Source organism: Salmo salar, unplaced genomic scaffold (genome assembly GCF_905237065.1).
Source record: "Salmo salar unplaced genomic scaffold, Ssal_v3.1, whole genome shotgun sequence".
Lineage (NCBI taxonomy): Eukaryota > Metazoa > Chordata > Actinopteri > Salmoniformes > Salmonidae > Salmo > Salmo salar.
Window position 1 is genome coordinate 52,501 of NW_025547551.1, and position 23,056 is coordinate 75,556.

Here is a 23,056-nt window from a genome sequence, read left to right on the forward strand (position 1 = left end):
GGGACACAGAGAGGACAGTCACCTGATGGGGACACAGAGGACAGTCACCTGATGGGGACAGAGAGGACAGTCACCTGATGGGGACACAGAGAGGACAGTCACCTGATGGGGACACAGAGAGGACAGTCACCTGATGGGGACACAGAGAGGACAGTCACTTTGCTTTGTTGTGATTATTTTCATTTCACCTTTATCTACACTGGAGTTACTTACCAAGGAGACAGCGAATGTTCCTGAGCGGCCGAGTTTACAGGTTTTATTGATTTATTTATTTATTTCACCTTTATTTAACAAGGTCTTTATTTAACCAGGTAGGCTAGTTGAGAACAAGTCCTTTATTTAACCGGGTAGGCTAGTTGAGAACAAGTCCTTTATTTAACCAGGTAGGCTAGTTGAGAACAAGTCCTTTATTTAACCAGGTAGGCTAGTTGAGAACAAGTCCTTTATTTAACCAGGTAGGCTAGTTGAGAACAAGTCCTTTATTTAACCAGGTAGGCTAGTTGAGAACAAGTCTTTTATTTAACCAGCTAGTTGAGAACAAGTTCTCATTTTCAACTGCGACCTGGCCAAGATAAAGCAAAGCAGTTCGACACAAACAACAACACAGTGTTACACATGGAATAAACAAACATACAGTCAATAATACAGTAGAACCAAAGAAAATAAAAAGTATATATACAGTGAGTGGAAATGAGGTAAGTTAAGGCAATAAATAGGCCATGGTGGCGAAGTAATTACAATATAGCAATTAAACACTGGAATGGTAGGATGTGCAGAAGATGAATGTGCAAGTAGAGATACTGGGGTGCAAAGGAGCAGGATAAATAAGTATGCCAAATCTGTTGTATCCTAACATATACTCTGAGTCAATATTCATAAATAAAATAAGGGATTAACCTCGACTTGGGGGAAAGAAAACGTTATTTCCTATTAAACCCCCAGTGTAAAAGAGCCACCTGCTTTTTGTAGATTATTGTGTTATAAAGAAATAACACAACATGCCAAAAACCGCTGCGGAGCCCCTCTCCTAGTCCTCACCATGGTAACGGGTCACGCCAGGCAGGAGAGAGAGTCCCGCCTCTCTCTGTGTGTTAGGATTCTAGTATATACACGTCTCTATGGTAACAGAGCAACACAGAGAGGATTCTAGTATATACACGTCTCTATGGTAACAGAACACAGAGAGGATTCTAGTATATACACGTCTCTATGGTAACAGAACACAGAGAGGATTCTAGTATATACACGTCTCTATGGTAACAGAACACAGAGAGGATTCTAGTATATACACGTCTCTATGGTAACAGAACACAGAGAGGATTCTAGTATATACACGTCTCTATGGTAACAGAGGAACACAGAGAGGATTCTAGTATATACATGTCTCTATGGTAACAGAACACAGAGAGGATTCTAGTATATACACGTCTCTATGGTAACAGAGCAACACAGAGAGGATTCTAGTATATACACGTCTCTATGGTAACAGAACACAGAGAGGATTCTAGTATATACACGTCTCTATGGTAACAGAGCAACACAGAGAGGATTCTAGTATATACACGTCTCTATGGTAACAGAACAATAATGAGAGAGGATTCTAGTATATACACGTCTCTATGGTAACAGAACACAGAGAGGATTCTAGTATATACACGTCTCTATGGTAACAGAGCAACACAGAGAGGATTCTAGTATATACACGTCTCTATGGTAACAGAACACAGAGAGGATTCTAGTATATACACGTCTCTATGGTAACAGAACACAGAGAGGATTCTAGTATATACACGTCTCTATGGTAACAGAGCAACACAGAGAGGATTCTAGTATATACACGTCTCTATAGTAACAGAACACAGAGAGGATTCTAGTATATACACGTCTCTATGGTAACAGAGGAACACAGAGAGGATTCTAGTATATACACGTCTCTATGGTAACAGAGGAACACTGATAGAGGATTCTAGTATATACACGTCTCTATGGTAACAGAACACAGAGAGAGGATTCTAGTATATACACGTCTCTATAGTAACAGAACACAGAGAGAGGATTCTAGTATATACACGTCTCTATGGTAACAGAACACAGAGAGGATTCTAGTATATACACGTCTCTATGGTAACAGAACACAGAGAGGATTCTAGTATATACACGTCTCTATGGTAACAGAACAACACAGAGAGGATTCTAGTATATACACGTCTCTATGGTAACAGAACACAGAGAGGATTCTAGTATATACACGTCTCTATGGTAACAGAACAACACAGAGAGGATTCTAGTATATACACGTCTCTATGGTAACAGAACACAGAGAGGATTCTAGTATATACACGTCTCTATGGTAACAGAACACAGAGAGAGGATTCTAGTATATACACGTCTCTATGGTAACAGAACAACACAGAGAGGATTCTAGTATATACACGTCTCTATGGTAACAGAACACAGAGAGGATTCTAGTATATACACGTCTCTATGGTAACAGAACACAGAGAGGATTCTAGTATATACACGTCTCTATGGTAACAGAGCAACACAGAGAGGATTCTAGTATATACACGTCTCTATGGTAACAGAACACAGAGAGGATTCTAGTAAATACACGTCTCTATGGTAACAGAGGAACACAGAGAGGATTCTAGTATATACACGTCTCTATGGTAACAGAACACAGAGAGGATTCTAGTATATACACGTCTCTATGGTAACAGAACACAGAGAGAGGATTCTAGTATATACACGTCTCTATGGTAACAGAACAACACAGAGAGGATTCTAGTATATACACGTCTCTATGGTAACAGAACAACACAGAGAGGATTCTAGTATATACACGTCTCTATGGTAACAGAACACAGAGAGGATTCTAGTATATACACGTCTCTATGGTAACAGAGGAACACAGAGAGGATTCTAGTATATACACGTCTCTATGGTAACAGAGGAACACAGAGAGGATTCTAGTATATACACGTCTCTATAGAAACAGAACACAGAGAGGATTCTAGTATATACACGTCTCTATGGTAACAGAGGAACACAGAGAGGATTCTAGTATATACACGTCTCTATGGTAACAGAACACAGAGAGGATTCTAGTATATACACGTCTCTATGGTAACAGAACACAGAGAGGATTCTAGTATATACACGTCTCTATGGTAACAGAACACAGAGAGGATTCTAGTATATACACGTCTCTATGGTAACAGAACACAGAGAGGATTCTAGTATATACACGTCTCTATGGTAACAGAGCAACACAGAGAGGATTCTAGTATATACACGTCTCTATGGTAACAGAGGAACACAGAGAGGATTCTAGTATATACACGTCTCTATGGTAACAGAACACAGAGAGAGGATTCTAGTATATACACGTCTCTATAGTAACAGAACACAGAGAGGATTCTAGTATATACACGTCTCTATGGTAACAGAACAACACAGAGAGGATTCTAGTATATACACGTCTCTATAGTAACAGAACACAGAGAGGATTCTAGTATATACACGTCTCTATGGTAACAGAGGAACACTGATAGAGGATTCTAGTATATACACGTCTCTATGGTAACAGAACACAGAGAGAGGATTCTAGTATATACACGTCTCTATAGTAACAGAACACAGAGAGAGGATTCTAGTATATACACGTCTCTATGGTAACAGAACACAGAGAGGATTCTAGTATATACACGTCTCTATGGTAACAGAACACAGAGAGGATTCTAGTATATACACGTCTCTATGGTAACAGAGCAACACAGAGAGGATTCTAGTATATACACGTCTCTATGGTAACAGAACACAGAGAGAGGATTCTAGTATATACACGTCTCTATGGTAACAGAACACAGAGAGGATTCTAGTATATACACGTCTCTATGGTAACAGAGCAACACAGAGAGGATTCTAGTATATACACGTCTCTATGGTAACAGAACACAGAGAGGATTCTAGTATATACACGTCTCTATGGTAACAGAACACAGAGAGGATTCTAGTATATACACGTCTCTATGGTAACAGAACACAGAGAGGATTCTAGTATATACACGTCTCTATGGTAACAGAACAACACAGAGAGGATTCTAGTATATACACGTCTCTATGGTAACAGAGCAACACAGAGAGGATTCTAGTATATACACGTCTCTATGGTAACAGAGCAACACAGAGAGGATTCTAGTATATACACGTCTCTATGGTAACAGAGGAACACTGATAGAGGATTCTAGTATATACACGTCTCTATGGTAACAGAACACAGAGAGGATTCTAGTATATACACGTCTCTATGGTAACAGAGGAACACAGAGAGGATTCTAGTATATACACGTCTCTATGGTAACAGAACACAGAGAGGATTCTAGTATATACACGTCTCTATGGTAACAGAACACAGAGAGGATTCTAGTATATACACGTCTCTATAGTAACAGAGGAACACAGAGAGGATTCTAGTATATACACGTCTCTATGGTAACAGAGCAACACAGAGAGGATTCTAGTATATACACGTCTCTATGGTAACAGAACACAGAGAGGATTCTAGTATATACACGTCTCTATGGTAACAGAACACAGAGAGGATTCTAGTATATACACGTCTCTATGGTAACAGAACACAGAGAGGATTCTAGTATATATACACGTCTCTATGGTAACAGAGGAACACTGATAGAGGATTCTAGTATATACACGTCTCTATGGTAACAGAGGAACACTGATAGAGGATTCTAGTATATACACGTCTCTATGGTAACAGAACACAGAGAGGATTCTAGTATATACACGTCTCTATGGTAACAGAACATAGAGGATTCTAGTATATACACGTCTCTATGGTAACAGAACATAGAGGATTCTAGTATATACACGTCTCTATGGTAACAGAGGAACACAGAGAGGATTCTAGTATATACACGTCTCTATGGTAACAGAGGAACACAGAGAGGATTCTAGTATATACACGTCTCTATGGTAACAGAACACAGAGAGGATTCTAGTATATACACGTCTCTATAGTAACAGAACACAGAGAGGATTCTAGTATATACACGTCTCTATGGTAACAGAACACAGAGAGGATTCTAGTATATACACGTCTCTATGGTAACAGAACACAGAGAGGATTCTAGTATATACACGTCTCTATGGTAACAGAACAATAATGAGAGAGGATTCTAGTATATACACGTCTCTATGGTAACAGAACACAGAGAGGATTCTAGTATATACACGTCTCTATGGTAACAGAGGAACACAGAGAGGATTCTAGTATATACACGTCTCTATGGTAACAGAACACAGAGAGGATTCTAGTATATACACGTCTCTATGGTAACAGAGCAACACAGAGAGGATTCTAGTATATACACGTCTCTATGGTAACAGAACACAGAGAGGATTCTAGTATATACACGTCTCTATGGTAACAGAGCAACACAGAGAGGATTCTAGTATATACACGTCTCTATGGTAACAGAACACAGAGAGAGGATTCTAGTATATACACGTCTCTATGGTAACAGAACACAGAGAGGATTCTAGTATATACACGTCTCTATGGTAACAGAACATAGAGGATTCTAGTATATACACGTCTCTATAGTAACAGAACATAGAGGATTCTAGTATATACACGTCTCTATGGTAACAGAACACAGAGAGGATTCTAGTATATACACGTCTCTATGGTAACAGAGCAACACAGAGAGGATTCTAGTATATACACGTCTCTATGGTAACAGAACACAGAGAGGATTCTAGTATATACACGTCTCTATGGTAACAGAACACAGAGAGAGGATTCTAGTATATATACGTCTCTATGGTAACAGAGCAACACAGAGAGGATTCTAGTATATACACGTCTCTATGGTAACAGAACACAGAGAGGATTCTAGTATATACACGTCTCTATGGTAACAGAGCAACACAGAGAGGATTCTAGTATATACACGTCTCTATGGTAACAGAACACAGAGAGGATTCTAGTATATACACGTCTCTATGGTAACAGAACACAGAGAGGATTCTAGTATATACACGTCTCTATGGTAACAGAACACAGAGAGGATTCTAGTATAAACACGTCTCTATGGTAACAGAACACAGAGAGGATTCTAGTATATACACGTCTCTATGGTAACAGAACATAGAGGATTCTAGTATATACACGTCTCTATGGTAACAGAACACAGAGAGAGGATTCTAGTATATACACGTCTCTATGGTAACAGAACACAGAGAGGATTCTAGTATATACACGTCTCTATGGTAACAGAACATAGAGGATTCTAGTATATACACGTCTCTATAGTAACAGAGGAACACAGAGAGGATTCTAGTATATACACGTCTCTATGGTAACAGAACACAGAGAGGATTCTAGTATATACACGTCTCTATGGTAACAGAACAACACAGAGAGGATTCTAGTATATACACGTCTCTATGGTAACAGAACACAGAGAGGATTCTAGTATATACACGTCTCTATGGTAACAGAACACAGAGAGAGGATTCTAGTATATACACGTCTCTATGGTAACAGAACACAGAGAGGATTCTAGTATATACACGTCTCTATGGTAACAGAACACAGAGAGGATTCTAGTATATACACGTCTCTATGGTAACAGAACACAGAGAGGATTCTAGTATATACACGTCTCTATGGTAACAGAGCAACACAGAGAGGATTCTAGTATATACACGTCTCTATGGTAACAGAACACAGAGAGGATTCTAGTATATACACGTCTCTATGGTAACAGAACATAGAGGATTCTAGTATATACACGTCTCTATAGTAACAGAACACAGAGAGGATTCTAGTATATACACGTCTCTATGGTAACAGAACACAGAGAGGATTCTAGTATATACACGTCTCTATAGTAACAGAACACAGAGAGGATTCTAGTATATACACGTCTCTATGGTAACAGAACACAGAGAGAGGATTCTAGTATATACACGTCTCTATGGTAACAGAGGAACACAGAGAGGATTCTAGTATATACACGTCTCTATGGTAACAGAACATAGAGAGGATTCTAGTATATACACGTCTCTATGGTAACAGAACACAGAGAGGATTCTAGTATATACACGTCTCTATGGTAACAGAGGAACACAGAGAGGATTCTAGTATATACACGTCTCTATGGTAACAGAGGAACACTGATAGAGGATTCTAGTATATACACGTCTCTATGGTAACAGAGGAACACTGATAGAGGATTCTAGTATATACACGTCTCTATGGTAACAGAACACAGAGAGGATTCTAGTATATACACGTCTCTATGGTAACAGAACACAGAGAGGATTCTAGTATATACACGTCTCTATGGTAACAGAACAATACTGAGAGAGGATTCTAGTATATACACGTCTCTATGGTAACAGAACACAGAGAGGATTCTAGTATATACACGTCTCTATGGTAACAGAGCAACACAGAGAGGATTCTAGTATATACACGTCTCTATGGTAACAGAACACAGAGAGGATTCTAGTATATACACGTCTCTATGGTAACAGAGCAACACAGAGAGGATTCTAGTATATACACGTCTCTATGGTAACAGAGGAACACAGAGAGGATTCTAGTATATACACGTCTCTATGGTAACAGAGGAACACAGAGAGGATTCTAGTATATACACGTCTCTATGGTAACAGAACACAGAGAGGATTCTAGTATATACACGTCTCTATGGTAACAGAGGAACACAGAGAGGATTCTAGTATATACACGTCTCTATGGTAACAGAGGAACACTGATAGAGGATTCTAGTATATACACGTCTCTATGGTAACAGAACACAGAGAGGATTCTAGTATATACACGTCTCTATGGTAACAGAGCAACACAGAGAGGATTCTAGTATATACATGTCTCTATGGTAACAGAGCAACACAGAGAGGATTCTAGTATATACACGTCTCTATGGTAACAGAACACAGAGAGGATTCTAGTATATACACGTCTCTATGGTAACAGAGGAACACAGAGAGGATTCTAGTATATACACGTCTCTATGGTAACAGAACACAGAGAGGATTCTAGTATATACACGTCTCTATGGTAACAGAACACAGAGAGGATTCTAGTATATACACGTCTCTATGGTAACAGAACAACACAGAGAGGATTCTAGTATATACACGTCTCTATGGTAACAGAACACAGAGAGGATTCTAGTATATACACGTCTCTATGGTAACAGAGCACAGAGAGGATTCTAGTATAAACACGTCTCTATGGTAACAGAACACAGAGAGGATTCTAGTATATACACGTCTCTATGGTAACAGAGCAACACAGAGAGGATTCTAGTATATACACGTCTCTATGGTAACAGAACACAGAGAGGATTCTAGTATATACACGTCTCTATGGTAACAGAGGAACACAGAGAGGATTCTAGTATATACACGTCTCTATGGTAACAGAACACAGAGAGGATTCTAGTATATACACGTCTCTATAGTAACAGAGGAACACAGAGAGGATTCTAGTATATACACGTCTCTATGGTAACAGAACAATAATGAGAGAGGATTCTAGTATATACACGTCTCTATGGTAACAGAGCAACACAGAGAGGATTCTAGTATATACACGTCTCTATGGTAACAGAGGAACACAGAGAGGATTCTAGTATATACACGTCTCTATGGTAACAGAACACAGAGAGGATTCTAGTATATACACGTCTCTATGGTAACAGAGCAACACCGAGAGGATTCTAGTATATACACGTCTCTATGGTAACAGAACACAGAGAGGATTCTAGTATATACACGTCTCTATGGTAACAGAACAATAATGAGAGAGGATTCTAGTATATACACGTCTCTATGGTAACAGAGCAACACAGAGAGGATTCTAGTATATACACGTCTCTATGGTAACAGAGGAACACAGAGAGGATTCTAGTATATACACGTCTCTATGGTAACAGAACACAGAGAGGATTCTAGTATATACACGTCTCTATGGTAACAGAGCAACACCGAGAGGATTCTAGTATATACACGTCTCTATGGTAACAGAACACAGAGAGGATTCTAGTATATACACGTCTCTATGGTAACAGAGCAACACAGAGAGGATTCTAGTATATACACGTCTCTATGGTAACAGAACACAGAGAGAGGATTCTAGTATATACACGTCTCTATGGTAACAGAACACAGAGAGGATTCTAGTATATATACACGTCTCTATGGTAACAGAACACAGAGAGGATTCTAGTATATACACGTCTCTATGGTAACAGAACACAGAGAGGATTCTAGTATATACACGTCTCTATGGTAACAGAACACAGAGAGGATTCTAGTATATACACGTCTCTATGGTAACAGAACAATAATGAGAGAGGATTCTAGTATATACACGTCTCTATGGTAACAGAGCAACACAGAGAGGATTCTAGTATATACACGTCTCTATGGTAACAGAGGAACACAGAGAGGATTCTAGTATATACACGTCTCTATGGTAACAGAACACAGAGAGAGGATTCTAGTATATACACGTCTCTATGGTAACAGAACACAGAGAGGATTCTAGTATATACACGTCTCTATGGTAACAGAACATAGAGGATTCTAGTATATACACGTCTCTATGGTAACAGAACACAGAGAGAGGATTCTAGTATATACACGTCTCTATGGTAACAGAACACAGAGAGGATTCTAGTATATACACGTCTCTATGGTAACAGAGGAACACAGAGAGGATTCTAGTATATACACGTCTCTATGGTAACAGAACACAGAGAGGATTCTAGTATATACACGTCTCTATGGTAACAGAACACAGAGAGGATTCTAGTATATACACGTCTCTATGGTAACAGAGCAACACAGAGAGGATTCTAGTATATACACGTCTCTATGGTAACAGAACACAGAGAGGATTCTAGTATATACACGTCTCTATAGTAACAGAGGAACACAGAGAGGATTCTAGTATATACACGTCTCTATGGTAACAGAACATAGAGGATTCTAGTATATACACGTCTCTATGGTAACAGAACACAGAGAGGATTCTAGTATATACACGTCTCTATAGTAACAGAGCAACACAGAGAGGATTCTAGTATATACACGTCTCTATGGTAACAGAACACAGAGAGGATTCTAGTATATACACGTCTCTATGGTAACAGAGCAACACAGAGAGGATTCTAGTATATACACGTCTCTATGGTAACAGAACACAGAGAGAGGATTCTAGTATATACACGTCTCTATGGTAACAGAACACAGAGAGAGGATTCTAGTATATACACGTCTCTATGGTAACAGAACAATACTGAGAGAGGATTCTAGTATATACACGTCTCTATGGTAACAGAACACAGAGAGGATTCTAGTATATACACGTCTCTATGGTAACAGAACACAGAGAGGATTCTAGTATATACACGTCTCTATGGTAACAGAACACAGAGAGGATTCTAGTATATACACGTCTCTATGGTAACAGAACACAGAGAGGATTCTAGTATATACACGTCTCTATGGTAACAGAGCAACACAGAGAGGATTCTAGTATATACACGTCTCTATGGTAACAGAGCAACACAGAGAGGATTCTAGTATATACACGTCTCTATGGTAACAGAGGAACACAGAGAGGATTCTAGTATATACACGTCTCTATGGTAACAGAACACAGAGAGGATTCTAGTATATACATGTCTCTATGGTAACAGAACACAGAGAGGATTCTAGTATATACACGTCTCTATGGTAACAGAGCAACACAGAGAGGATTCTAGTATATACACGTCTCTATGGTAACAGAGCAACACAGAGAGGATTCTAGTATATACACGTCTCTATGGTAACAGAACACAGAGAGGATTCTAGTATATACACGTCTCTATGGTAACAGAACATAGAGGATTCTAGTATATACACGTCTCTATAGTAACAGAACACAGAGAGAGGATTCTAGTATATACACGTCTCTATGGTAACAGAACACAGAGAGGATTCTAGTATATACACGTCTCTATGGTAACAGAGCAACACAGAGAGGATTCTAGTATATACACGTCTCTATGGTAACAGAACACAGAGAGGATTCTAGTATATACACGTCTCTATGGTAACAGAACATAGAGGATTCTAGTATATACACGTCTCTATAGTAACAGAGCAACACAGAGAGGATTCTAGTATATACACGTCTCTATGGTAACAGAGCAACACAGAGAGGATTCTAGTATATACACGTCTCTATGGTAACAGAGGAACACTGATAGAGGATTCTAGTATATACACGTCTCTATGGTAACAGAACACAGAGAGGATTCTAGTATATACACGTCTCTATGGTAACAGAGGAACACAGAGAGGATTCTAGTATATACACGTCTCTATGGTAACAGAACACAGAGAGGATTCTAGTATATACACGTCTCTATGGTAACAGAGCAACACAGAGAGGATTCTAGTATATACACGTCTCTATGGTAACAGAGGAACACAGAGAGGATTCTAGTATATACACGTCTCTATGGTAACAGAGGAACACTGATAGAGGATTCTAGTATATACACGTCTCTATGGTAACAGAGGAACACAGAGAGGATTCTAGTATATACACGTCTCTATGGTAACAGAACAATACTGAGAGAGGATTCTAGTATATACACGTCTCTATGGTAACAGAACACAGAGAGGATTCTAGTATATACACGTCTCTATGGTAACAGAGCAACACAGAGAGGATTCTAGTATATACACGTCTCTATGGTAACAGAGCAACACAGAGAGGATTCTAGTATATACATGTCTCTATGGTAACAGAACACAGAGAGGATTCTAGTATATACACGTCTCTATGGTAACAGAGCAACACAGAGAGGATTCTAGTATATACATGTCTCTATGGTAACAGAACACAGAGAGGATTCTAGTATATACACGTCTCTATGGTAACAGAACACAGAGAGGATTCTAGTATATACACGTCTCTATGGTAACAGAACATAGAGGATTCTAGTATATACACGTCTCTATGGTAACAGAACACAGAGAGGATTCTAGTATATACACGTCTCTATGGTAACAGAGGAACACAGAGAGGATTCTAGTATATACACGTCTCTATGGTAACAGAACACAGAGAGGATTCTAGTATATACACGTCTCTATGGTAACAGAGCAACACAGAGAGGATTCTAGTATATACACGTCTCTATGGTAACAGAACACAGAGAGGATTCTAGTATATACACGTCTCTATGGTAACAGAACACAGAGAGGATTCTAGTATATACACGTCTCTATGGTAACAGAGGAACACTGATAGAGGATTCTAGTATATACACGTCTCTATGGTAACAGAGCAACACAGAGAGGATTCTAGTATATACACGTCTCTATGGTAACAGAGGAACACAGAGAGGATTCTAGTATATACACGTCTCTATGGTAACAGAACACAGAGAGGATTCTAGTATATACACGTCTCTATGGTAACAGAGCAACACAGAGAGGATTCTAGTATATACACGTCTCTATGGTAACAGAACACAGAGAGGATTCTAGTATATACACGTCTCTATGGTAACAGAACACAGAGAGGATTCTAGTATATACAAGTCTCTATGGTAACAGAACACAGAGAGGATTCTAGTATATACACGTCTCTATGGTAACAGAACACAGAGAGGATTCTAGTATATACACGTCTCTATGGTAACAGAGCAACACAGAGAGGATTCTAGTATATACACGTCTCTATGGTAACAGAACACAGAGAGAGGATTCTAGTATATACACGTCTCTATGGTAACAGAACACAGAGAGGATTCTAGTATATACACGTCTCTATGGTAACAGAACATAGAGGATTCTAGTATATACACGTCTCTATAGTAACAGAACATAGAGGATTCTAGTATATACACGTCTCTATGGTAACAGAACACAGAGAGAGGATTCTAGTATATACACGTCTCTATGGTAACAGAACACAGAGAGGATTCTAGTATATACACGTCTCTATGGTAACAGAACATAGAGGATTCTAGTATATACACGTCTCTATGGTAACAGAACACAGAGAGAGGATTCTAGTATATACACGTCTCTATGGTAACAGAACACAGAGAGGATTCTAGTATATACACGTCTCTATGGTAACAGAACATAGAGGATTCTAGTATATACACGTCTCTATAGTAACAGAGGAACACAGAGAGGATTCTAGTATATACACGTCTCTATGGTAACAGAACATAGAGGATTCTAGTATATACACGTCTCTATAGTAACAGAGCAACACAGAGAGGATTCTAGTATATACACGTCTCTATGGTAACAGAACACAGAGAGGATTCTAGTATATACACGTCTCTATGGTAACAGAACACAGAGAGAGGATTCTAGTATATACACGTCTCTATGGTAACAGAACACAGAGAGAGGATTCTAGTATATACACGTCTCTATGGTAACAGAACACAGAGAGGATTCTAGTATATACACGTCTCTATGGTAACAGAACACAGAGAGGATTCTAGTATATACACGTCTCTATGGTAACAGAACAATACTGAGAGAGGATTCTAGTATATACACGTCTCTATGGTAACAGAACACAGAGAGGATTCTAGTATATACACGTCTCTATGGTAACAGAGGAACACAGAGAGGATTCTAGTATATACACGTCTCTATGGTAACAGAGGAACACTGATAGAGGATTCTAGTATATACACGTCTCTATGGTAACAGAACACAGAGAGGATTCTAGTATATACACGTCTCTATGGTAACAGAGGAACACAGAGAGGATTCTAGTATATACACGTCTCTATGGTAACAGAACAATACTGAGAGAGGATTCTAGTATATACACGTCTCTATGGTAACAGAACACAGAGAGGATTCTAGTATATACACGTCTCTATGGTAACAGAGCAACACAGAGAGGATTCTAGTATATACACGTCTCTATGGTAACAGAGCAACACAGAGAGGATTCTAGTATATACATGTCTCTATGGTAACAGAACACAGAGAGGATTCTAGTATATACACGTCTCTATGGTAACAGAGGAACACAGAGAGGATTCTAGTATATACACGTCTCTATGGTAACAGAACACAGAGAGGATTCTAGTATATACACGTCTCTATGGTAACAGAGCAACACAGAGAGGATTCTAGTATATACACGTCTCTATGGTAACAGAACACAGAGAGGATTCTAGTATATACACGTCTCTATGGTAACAGAACACAGAGAGGATTCTAGTATATACACGTCTCTATGGTAACAGAACAATAATGAGAGAGGATTCTAGTATATACACGTCTCTATGGTAACAGAGCAACACAGAGAGGATTCTAGTATATACACGTCTCTATGGTAACAGAGGAACACAGAGAGGATTCTAGTATATACACGTCTCTATGGTAACAGAACACAGAGAGGATTCTAGTATATACACGTCTCTATGGTAACAGAACACAGAGAGAGGATTCTAGTATATACACGTCTCTATGGTAACAGAGCAACACAGAGAGGATTCTAGTATATACACGTCTCTATGGTAACAGAGGAACACAGAGAGGATTCTAGTATATACACGTCTCTATGGTAACAGAACATAGAGGATTCTAGTATATACACGTCTCTATGGTAACAGAACAATACTGAGAGAGGATTCTAGTATATACACGTCTCTATGGTAACAGAACACAGAGAGGATTCTAGTATATACACGTCTCTATGGTAACAGAGCAACACAGAGAGGATTCTAGTATATACACGTCTCTATGGTAACAGAGCAACACAGAGAGGATTCTAGTATATACACGTCTCTATGGTAACAGAACACAGAGAGAGGATTCTAGTATATACACGTCTCTATGGTAACAGAACACAGAGAGGATTCTAGTATATACACGTCTCTATGGTAACAGAACATAGAGGATTCTAGTATATACACGTCTCTATAGTAACAGAACATAGAGGATTCTAGTATATACACGTCTCTATGGTAACAGAACACAGAGAGAGGATTCTAGTATATACACGTCTCTATGGTAACAGAACACAGAGAGGATTCTAGTATATACACGTCTCTATGGTAACAGAAACATAGAGGATTCTAGTATATACACGTCTCTATGGTAACAGAACACAGAGAGAGGATTCTAGTATATACACGTCTCTATGGTAACAGAACACAGAGAGGATTCTAGTATATACACGTCTCTATGGTAACAGAACATAGAGGATTCTAGTATATACACGTCTCTATAGTAACAGAGGAACACAGAGAGGATTCTAGTATATACACGTCTCTATGGTAACAGAACATAGAGGATTCTAGTATATACACGTCTCTATGGTAACAGAACACAGAGAGGATTCTAGTATATACACGTCTCTATGGTAACAGAACACAGAGAGAGGATTCTAGTATATACACGTCTCTATGGTAACAGAACACAGAGAGGATTCTAGTATATACACGTCTCTATGGTAACAGAGCAACACAGAGAGGATTCTAGTATATACACGTCTCTATGGTAACAGAACACAGAGAGGATTCTAGTATATACACGTCTCTATGGTAACAGAACACAGAGAGAGGATTCTAGTATATACACGTCTCTATGGTAACAGAACACAGAGAGAGGATTCTAGTATATACACGTCTCTATGGTAACAGAACACAGAGAGGATTCTAGTATATACACGTCTCTATGGTAACAGAGCAACACAGAGAGGATTCTAGTATATACACGTCTCTATGGTAACAGAACACAGAGAGGATTCTAGTATATACACGTCTCTATGGTAACAGAACATAGAGAGGATTCTAGTATATACACGTCTCTATGGTAACAGAGGAACACAGAGAGGATTCTAGTATATACACGTCTCTATGGTAACAGAACAATACTGAGAGAGGATTCTAGTATATACACGTCTCTATGGTAACAGAACACAGAGAGGATTCTAGTATATACACGTCTCTATGGTAACAGAGCAACACAGAGAGGATTCTAGTATATACACGTCTCTATGGTAACAGAGGAACACAGAGAGGATTCTAGTATATACACGTCTCTATGGTAACAGAGGAACACTGATAGAGGATTCTAGTATATACACGTCTCTATGGTAACAGAACACAGAGAGGATTCTAGTATATACACGTCTCTATGGTAACAGAACACAGAGAGGATTCTAGTATATACACGTCTCTATGGTAACAGAACACAGAGAGGATTCTAGTATATACACGTCTCTATGGTAACAGAGCAACACAGAGAGGATTCTAGTATATACACGTCTCTATGGTAACAGAGGAACACAGAGAGGATTCTAGTATATACACGTCTCTATGGTAACAGAACACAGAGAGAGGATTCTAGTATATACACGTCTCTATGGTAACAGAACACAGAGAGGATTCTAGTATATACACGTCTCTATGGTAACAGAACAATACTGAGAGAGGATTCTAGTATATACACGTCTCTATGGTAACAGAACACAGAGAGGATTCTAGTATATACACGTCTCTATGGTAACAGAACACAGAGAGGATTCTAGTATATACACGTCTCTATGGTAACAGAACAATACTGAGAGAGGATTCTAGTATATACACGTCTCTATGGTAACAGAACACAGAGAGGATTCTAGTATATACACGTCTCTATGGTAACAGAGCAACACAGAGAGGATTCTAGTATATACACGTCTCTATGGTAACAGAGGAACACAGAGAGGATTCTAGTATATACACGTCTCTATGGTAACAGAGGAACACTGATAGAGGATTCTAGTATATACACGTCTCTATGGTAACAGAACACAGAGAGGATTCTAGTATATACACGTCTCTATGGTAACAGAGGAACACAGAGAGGATTCTAGTATATATACACGTCTCTATGGTAACAGAGCAACACAGAGAGGATTCTAGTATATACACGTCTCTATGGTAACAGAACACAGAGAGGATTCTAGTATATACACGTCTCTATGGTAACAGAACACAGAGAGGATTCTAGTATATACACGTCTCTATGGTAACAGAGCAACACAGAGAGGATTCTAGTATATACACGTCTCTATGGTAACAGAGCAACACAGAGAGGATTCTAGTATATACACGTCTCTATGGTAACAGAACAACACAGAGAGGATTCTAGTATATACACGTCTCTATGGTAACAGAGCAACACAGAGAGGATTCTAGTATATACACGTCTCTATGGTAACAGAGGAACACAGAGAGGATTCTAGTATATACACGTCTCTATGGTAACAGAGGAACACTGATAGAGGATTCTAGTATATACACGTCTCTATGGTAACAGAACACAGAGAGGATTCTAGTATATACACGTCTCTATGGTAACAGAACACAGAGAGAGGATTCTAGTATATACACGTCTCTATGGTAACAGAACACAGAGAGGATTCTAGTATATACACGTCTCTATGGTAACAGAGGAACACAGAGAGGATTCTAGTATATACACGTCTCTATGGTAACAGAACAATACTGAGAGAGGATTCTAGTATATACACGTCTCTATGGTAACAGAACACAGAGAGGATTCTAGTATATACACGTCTCTATGGTAACAGAACAATACTGAGAGAGGATTCTAGTATATACACGTCTCTATGGTAACAGAACACAGAGAGGATTCTAGTATATACACGTCTCTATGGTAACAGAACAACACAGAGAGGATTCTAGTATATACACGTCTCTATGGTAACAGAGGAACACTGATAGAGGATTCTAGTATATACACGTCTCTATGGTAACAGAACACAGAGAGGATTCTAGTATATACACGTCTCTATGGTAACAGAGGAACACTGATAGAGGATTCTAGTATATACACGTCTCTATGGTAACAGAACAATACTGAGAGAGGATTCTAGTATATACACGTCTCTATGGTAACAGAACACAGAGAGGATTCTAGTATATACACGTCTCTATGGTAACAGAACACAGAGAGGATTCTAGTATATACACGTCTCTATGGTAACAGAGCAACACAGAGAGGATTCTAGTATATACACGTCTCTATGGTAACAGAACACAGAGAGGATTCTAGTATATACACGTCTCTATGGTAACAGAGCACAGAGAGGATTCTAGTATATACACGTCTCTATGGTAACAGAACAACACAGAGAGGATTCTAGTATATACACGTCTCTATGGTAACAGAGCAACACAGAGAGGATTCTAGTATATACACGTCTCTATAGTAACAGAACACAGAGAGGATTCTAGTATATACACGTCTCTATGGTAACAGAGCAACACAGAGAGGATTCTAGTATATACACGTCTCTATGGTAACAGAACACAGAGAGGATTCTAGTATATACACGTCTCTATGGTAACAGAACACAGAGAGGATTCTAGTATATACACGTCTCTATGGTAACAGAGGAACACAGAGAGGATTCTAGTATATACACGTCTCTATGGTAACAGAGGAACACAGAGAGGATTCTAGTATATACACGTCTCTATGGTAACAGAACACAGAGAGGATTCTAGTATATACACGTCTCTATGGTAACAGAACACAGAGAGAGGATTCTAGTATATACACGTCTCTATGGTAACAGAGCAACACAGAGAGGATTCTAGTATATACACGTCTCTATGGTAACAGAACACAGAGAGGATTCTAGTATATACACGTCTCTATGGTAACAGAACACAGAGAGGATTCTAGTATATACACGTCTCTATGGTAACAGAACAATACTGAGAGAGGATTCTAGTATATACACGTCTCTATGGTAACAGAGCAACACAGAGAGGATTCTAGTATATACACGTCTCTATGGTAACAGAACACAGAGAGGATTCTAGTATATACACGTCTCTATGGTAACAGAACACAGAGAGGATTCTAGTATATACACGTCTCTATGGTAACAGAACAATACTGAGAGAGGATTCTAGTATATACACGTCTCTATGGTAACAGAACACAGAGAGGATTCTAGTATATACACGTCTCTATGGTAACAGAACACAGAGAGGATTCTAGTATATACACGTCTCTATGGTAACAGAGCAACACAGAGAGGATTCTAGTATATACACGTCTCTATGGTAACAGAACACAGAGAGGATTCTAGTATATACACGTCTCTATGGTAACAGAACACAGAGAGAGGATTCTAGTATATACACGTCTCTATGGTAACAGAGGATAAGTCCTAACTGCCAGGCTGGGTTAGAGGACACAGCCGTTGGCATATCATGCAAACACAAAGTTCCCTGCACATTGAGCCAAGCTTGGAGAGAAGCCAATGAAAATCTAAACACCAGTAGCTTCCATGCTGGCTGGTTGAGGACCACAGAGTCAATATTCAAAATCCTCTTCACCAAGTCACCCTTCTGTAATGACTAAACCTACTGGACCTTGTTAATGTTCCCACAGACCGACCGCGTCTACAGGTCCTACTGGACCTCGTTAATGTCTACAGGTCCTACTGGACCTCGTTAATGTCTACAGGTCCTACTGGACCTTGTTAATGTCTACAGGTCCTACTGGACCTCGTTAATGTTCCCGCGGACCGGCCGCGTCTACAGGTCCTACTGGACCTCGTTAATGTCTACAGGTCCTACTGGACCTCGTTAATGTCTACAGGTCCTACCGGACCTCGTTAATGTCTACAGGTCCTACTGGACCTCGTTAATGTCTACAGGTCCTACTGGACCTCGTTAATGTTCCCGCGGACCGGCCGCGTCTACAGGTCCTACTGGACCTCGTTAATGTCTACAGGTCCTACTGGACCTCGTTAATGTCTACAGGTCCTACTGGACCTCGTTAATGTCTACAGGTCCTACCGGACCTCGTTAATGTCTACAGGTCCTACCGGACCTCGTTAATGTCTACAGGTCCTACTGGACCTCGTTAATGTCTACAGGTCCTACTGGACCTCGTTAATGTTCCCGCGGACCGGCCGCGTCTACAGGTCCTACTGGACCTCGTTAATGTCTACAGGTCCTACTGGACCTCGTTAATGTTCCCGCGGACGGGCCTCGTCTACAGGTCCTACTGGACCTCGTTAATGTCTACAGGTCCTACTGGACCTCGTTAATGTTCCCGCGGACCGGCCGCGTCTACAGGTCCTACTGGACCTCGTCTACAGGTCCTACTGGACCTCGTTAATGTCTACAGGTCCTACTGGACCTCGTTAATGTCTACAGGTCCTACCGGACCTCGTTAATGTCTACAGGTCCTACCGGACCTCGTTAATGTCTACAGGTCCTACCGGACCTCGTTCATGTCTACAGGTCCTACCGGACCTCGTTAATGTCTACAGGTCCTACCGGACCTCGTTCATGTCTACAGGTCCTACCGGACCTCGTTAATGTCTACAGGTCCTACTGGACCTCGTTAATGTCTACAGGTCCTACCGGACCTCGTTCATGTCTACAGGTCCTACTGGACCTCGTTCATGTCTACAGGTCCTACTGGACCTCGTTAATGTCTACAGGTCCTACCGGACCTCGTTAATGTCTACAGGTCCTACCGGACCTCGTTAATGTCTACAGGTCCTACTGGACCTCGTTAATGTCTACAGGTCCTACCGGACCTCGTTAATGTCTACAGGTCCTACCGGACCTCGTTAATGTCTACAGGTCCTACCGGACCTCGTTAATGTCTACAGGTCCTACTGGACCTCGTCTACAGGTCCTACTGGACCTCGTTAATGTCTACAGGTCCTACTGGACCTCGTTAATGTCTACAGGTCCTACTGGACCTCGTTAATGTCTACAGGTCCTACTCGACCTCGTTAATGTCTACAGGTCCTACTGGACCTCGTTAATGTCTACAGGTCCTACTGGACCTCGTTCATGTCTACAGGTCCTACTGGACCTCGTTAATGTCTACAGGTCCTACTGGACCTCGTTAATGTCTACAGGTCCTACCGGACCTCGTTAATGTCTACAGGTCCTACTGGACCTCGTTAATGTCTACAGGTCCTACTGAAACGAGGGAGACAGTTCCAACCAGGAAGGACACCTGGCCCACTGACACCCTACTAGGTGATGAATGATTGATGAACAGAACGAGCTGCTGTGTTCTCATTGAGGTCAGACACAGAGAGAGAGAGACAGGCTGGCTGGTGGCTTCAGCATGGCCCCTCAGAGCCAGATACAGACAGAGAGAGAGAGAGACAGGCCCCTCAGAGCCAGATACAGACAGAGAGAGAGAGAGACAGGCCCCTCAGAGCCAGATACAGACACAGAGAGAGAGAGACAGGCCCCTCAGAGCCAGATACAGACAGAGAGAGAGAGAGACAGGCCCCTCAGAGCCAGATACAGACAGAGAGAGAGAGAGACAGGCCCCTCAGAGCCAGATACAGACAGAGAGAGAGAGAGACAGGCCCCTCAGAGCCAGATACAGAGAGAGAGAGAGAGACAGGCCCCTCAGAGCCAGATACAGACAGAGAGAGAGAGAGACAGGCCCCTCAGAGCCAGATACAGACAGAGAGAGAGAGAGACAGGCCCCTCAGAGCCAGATACAGACAGAGAGAGAGAGAGACAGGCCCCTCAGAGCCAGATACAGAGAGAGAGAGAGAGAGACAGGCCCCTCAGAGCCAGATACAGACAGAGAGAGAGAGAGAGACAGGCCCCTCAGAGCCAGATACAGACAGAGAGAGAGAGAGAGACAGGCCCCTCAGAGCCAGATACAGACAGAGAGAGAGACAGGCCCCTCAGAGTCAGATACAGACAGAGAGAGAGAGAGACAGGCCCCTCAGAGCCAGATACAGACAGAGAGAGAGAGACAGGCCCCTCAGAGCCAGATACAGACAGAGAGAGAGAGAGACAGGCCCCTCAGAGCCAGATACAGACAGAGAGAGAGAGAGACAGGCCCCTCAGAGCCAGATACAGACAGAGAGAGAGAGAGACAGGCCCCTCAGAGCCAGATACAGACAGAGAGAGAGAGAGAGACAGGCCCCTCAGAGCCAGATACAGACAGAGAGAGAGAGAGACAGGCCCCTCAGAGCCAGATACAGACAGAGAGAGAGAGAGACAGGCCCCTCAGAGCCAGATACAGACAGAGAGAGAGAGAGACAGGCCCCTCAGAGCCAGATACAGACAGAGAGAGAGAGAGACAGGCCCCTCAGAGCCAGATACAGACAGAGAGAGAGAGAGACAGGCCCCTCAGAGCCAGATACAGACAGAGAGAGAGAGAGACAGGCCCCTCAGAGCCAGATACAGACAGAGAGAGAGAGAGAGACAGGCCCCTCAGAGCCAGATACAGACAGAGAGAGAGAGAGACAGGCCCCTCAGAGCCAGATACAGACAGAGAGAGAGAGACAGGCCCCTCAGAGCCAGATACAGACAGAGAGAGAGAGAGACAGGCCCCTCAGAGCCAGATGCAGACAGAGAGAGAGAGAGACAGGCCCCTCAGAGCCAGATACAGACAGAGAGAGAGAGACAGGCCCCTCAGAGCCAGATACAGACAGAGAGAGAGAGAGACAGGCCCCTCAGAGCCAGATACAGACAGAGAGAGAGAGAGACAGGCCCCTCAGAGCCAGATACAGACAGAGAGAGAGAGAGACAGGCCCCTCAGAGCCAGATACAGACAGAGAGAGAGAGAGACAGGCCCCTCAGAGCCAGATACAGACAGAGAGAGAGAGAGACAGGCCCCTCAGAGCCAGATACAGACAGAGAGAGAGAGAGACAGGCCCCTCAGAGCCAGATACAGACAGAGAGAGAGAGAGACAGGCCCCTCAGAGCCAGATACAGACAGAGAGAGAGAGAGACAGGCCCCTCAGAGCCAGATACAGACAGAGAGAGAGAGAGACAGGCCCCTCAGAGCCAGATACAGACAGAGAGAGAGAGAGAGACAGGCCCCTCAGAGCCAGATACAGACAGAGAGAGAGAGAGACAGGCCCCTCAAAGCCAGATACAGACAGAGAGAGAGAGAACAGGCCCCTCAGAGCCAGATACAG

At 41.3% G+C, this 23,056-nt stretch overlaps 1 long non-coding RNA gene across 1 annotated transcript in view; it reads right to left on the reverse strand.

Annotated features, from left to right (window-relative positions):
• Positions 1-23,056, reverse strand: part of LOC123731951 (uncharacterized) — a 35,507-nt gene that overhangs the window by 423 nt on the left and 12,028 nt on the right. The window contains exon 2 of the long non-coding RNA XR_006762936.1: positions 103-130. This is a non-coding gene — a long non-coding RNA (uncharacterized lncRNA). The remainder of the gene's footprint in view (positions 1-102; positions 131-23,056) is intronic.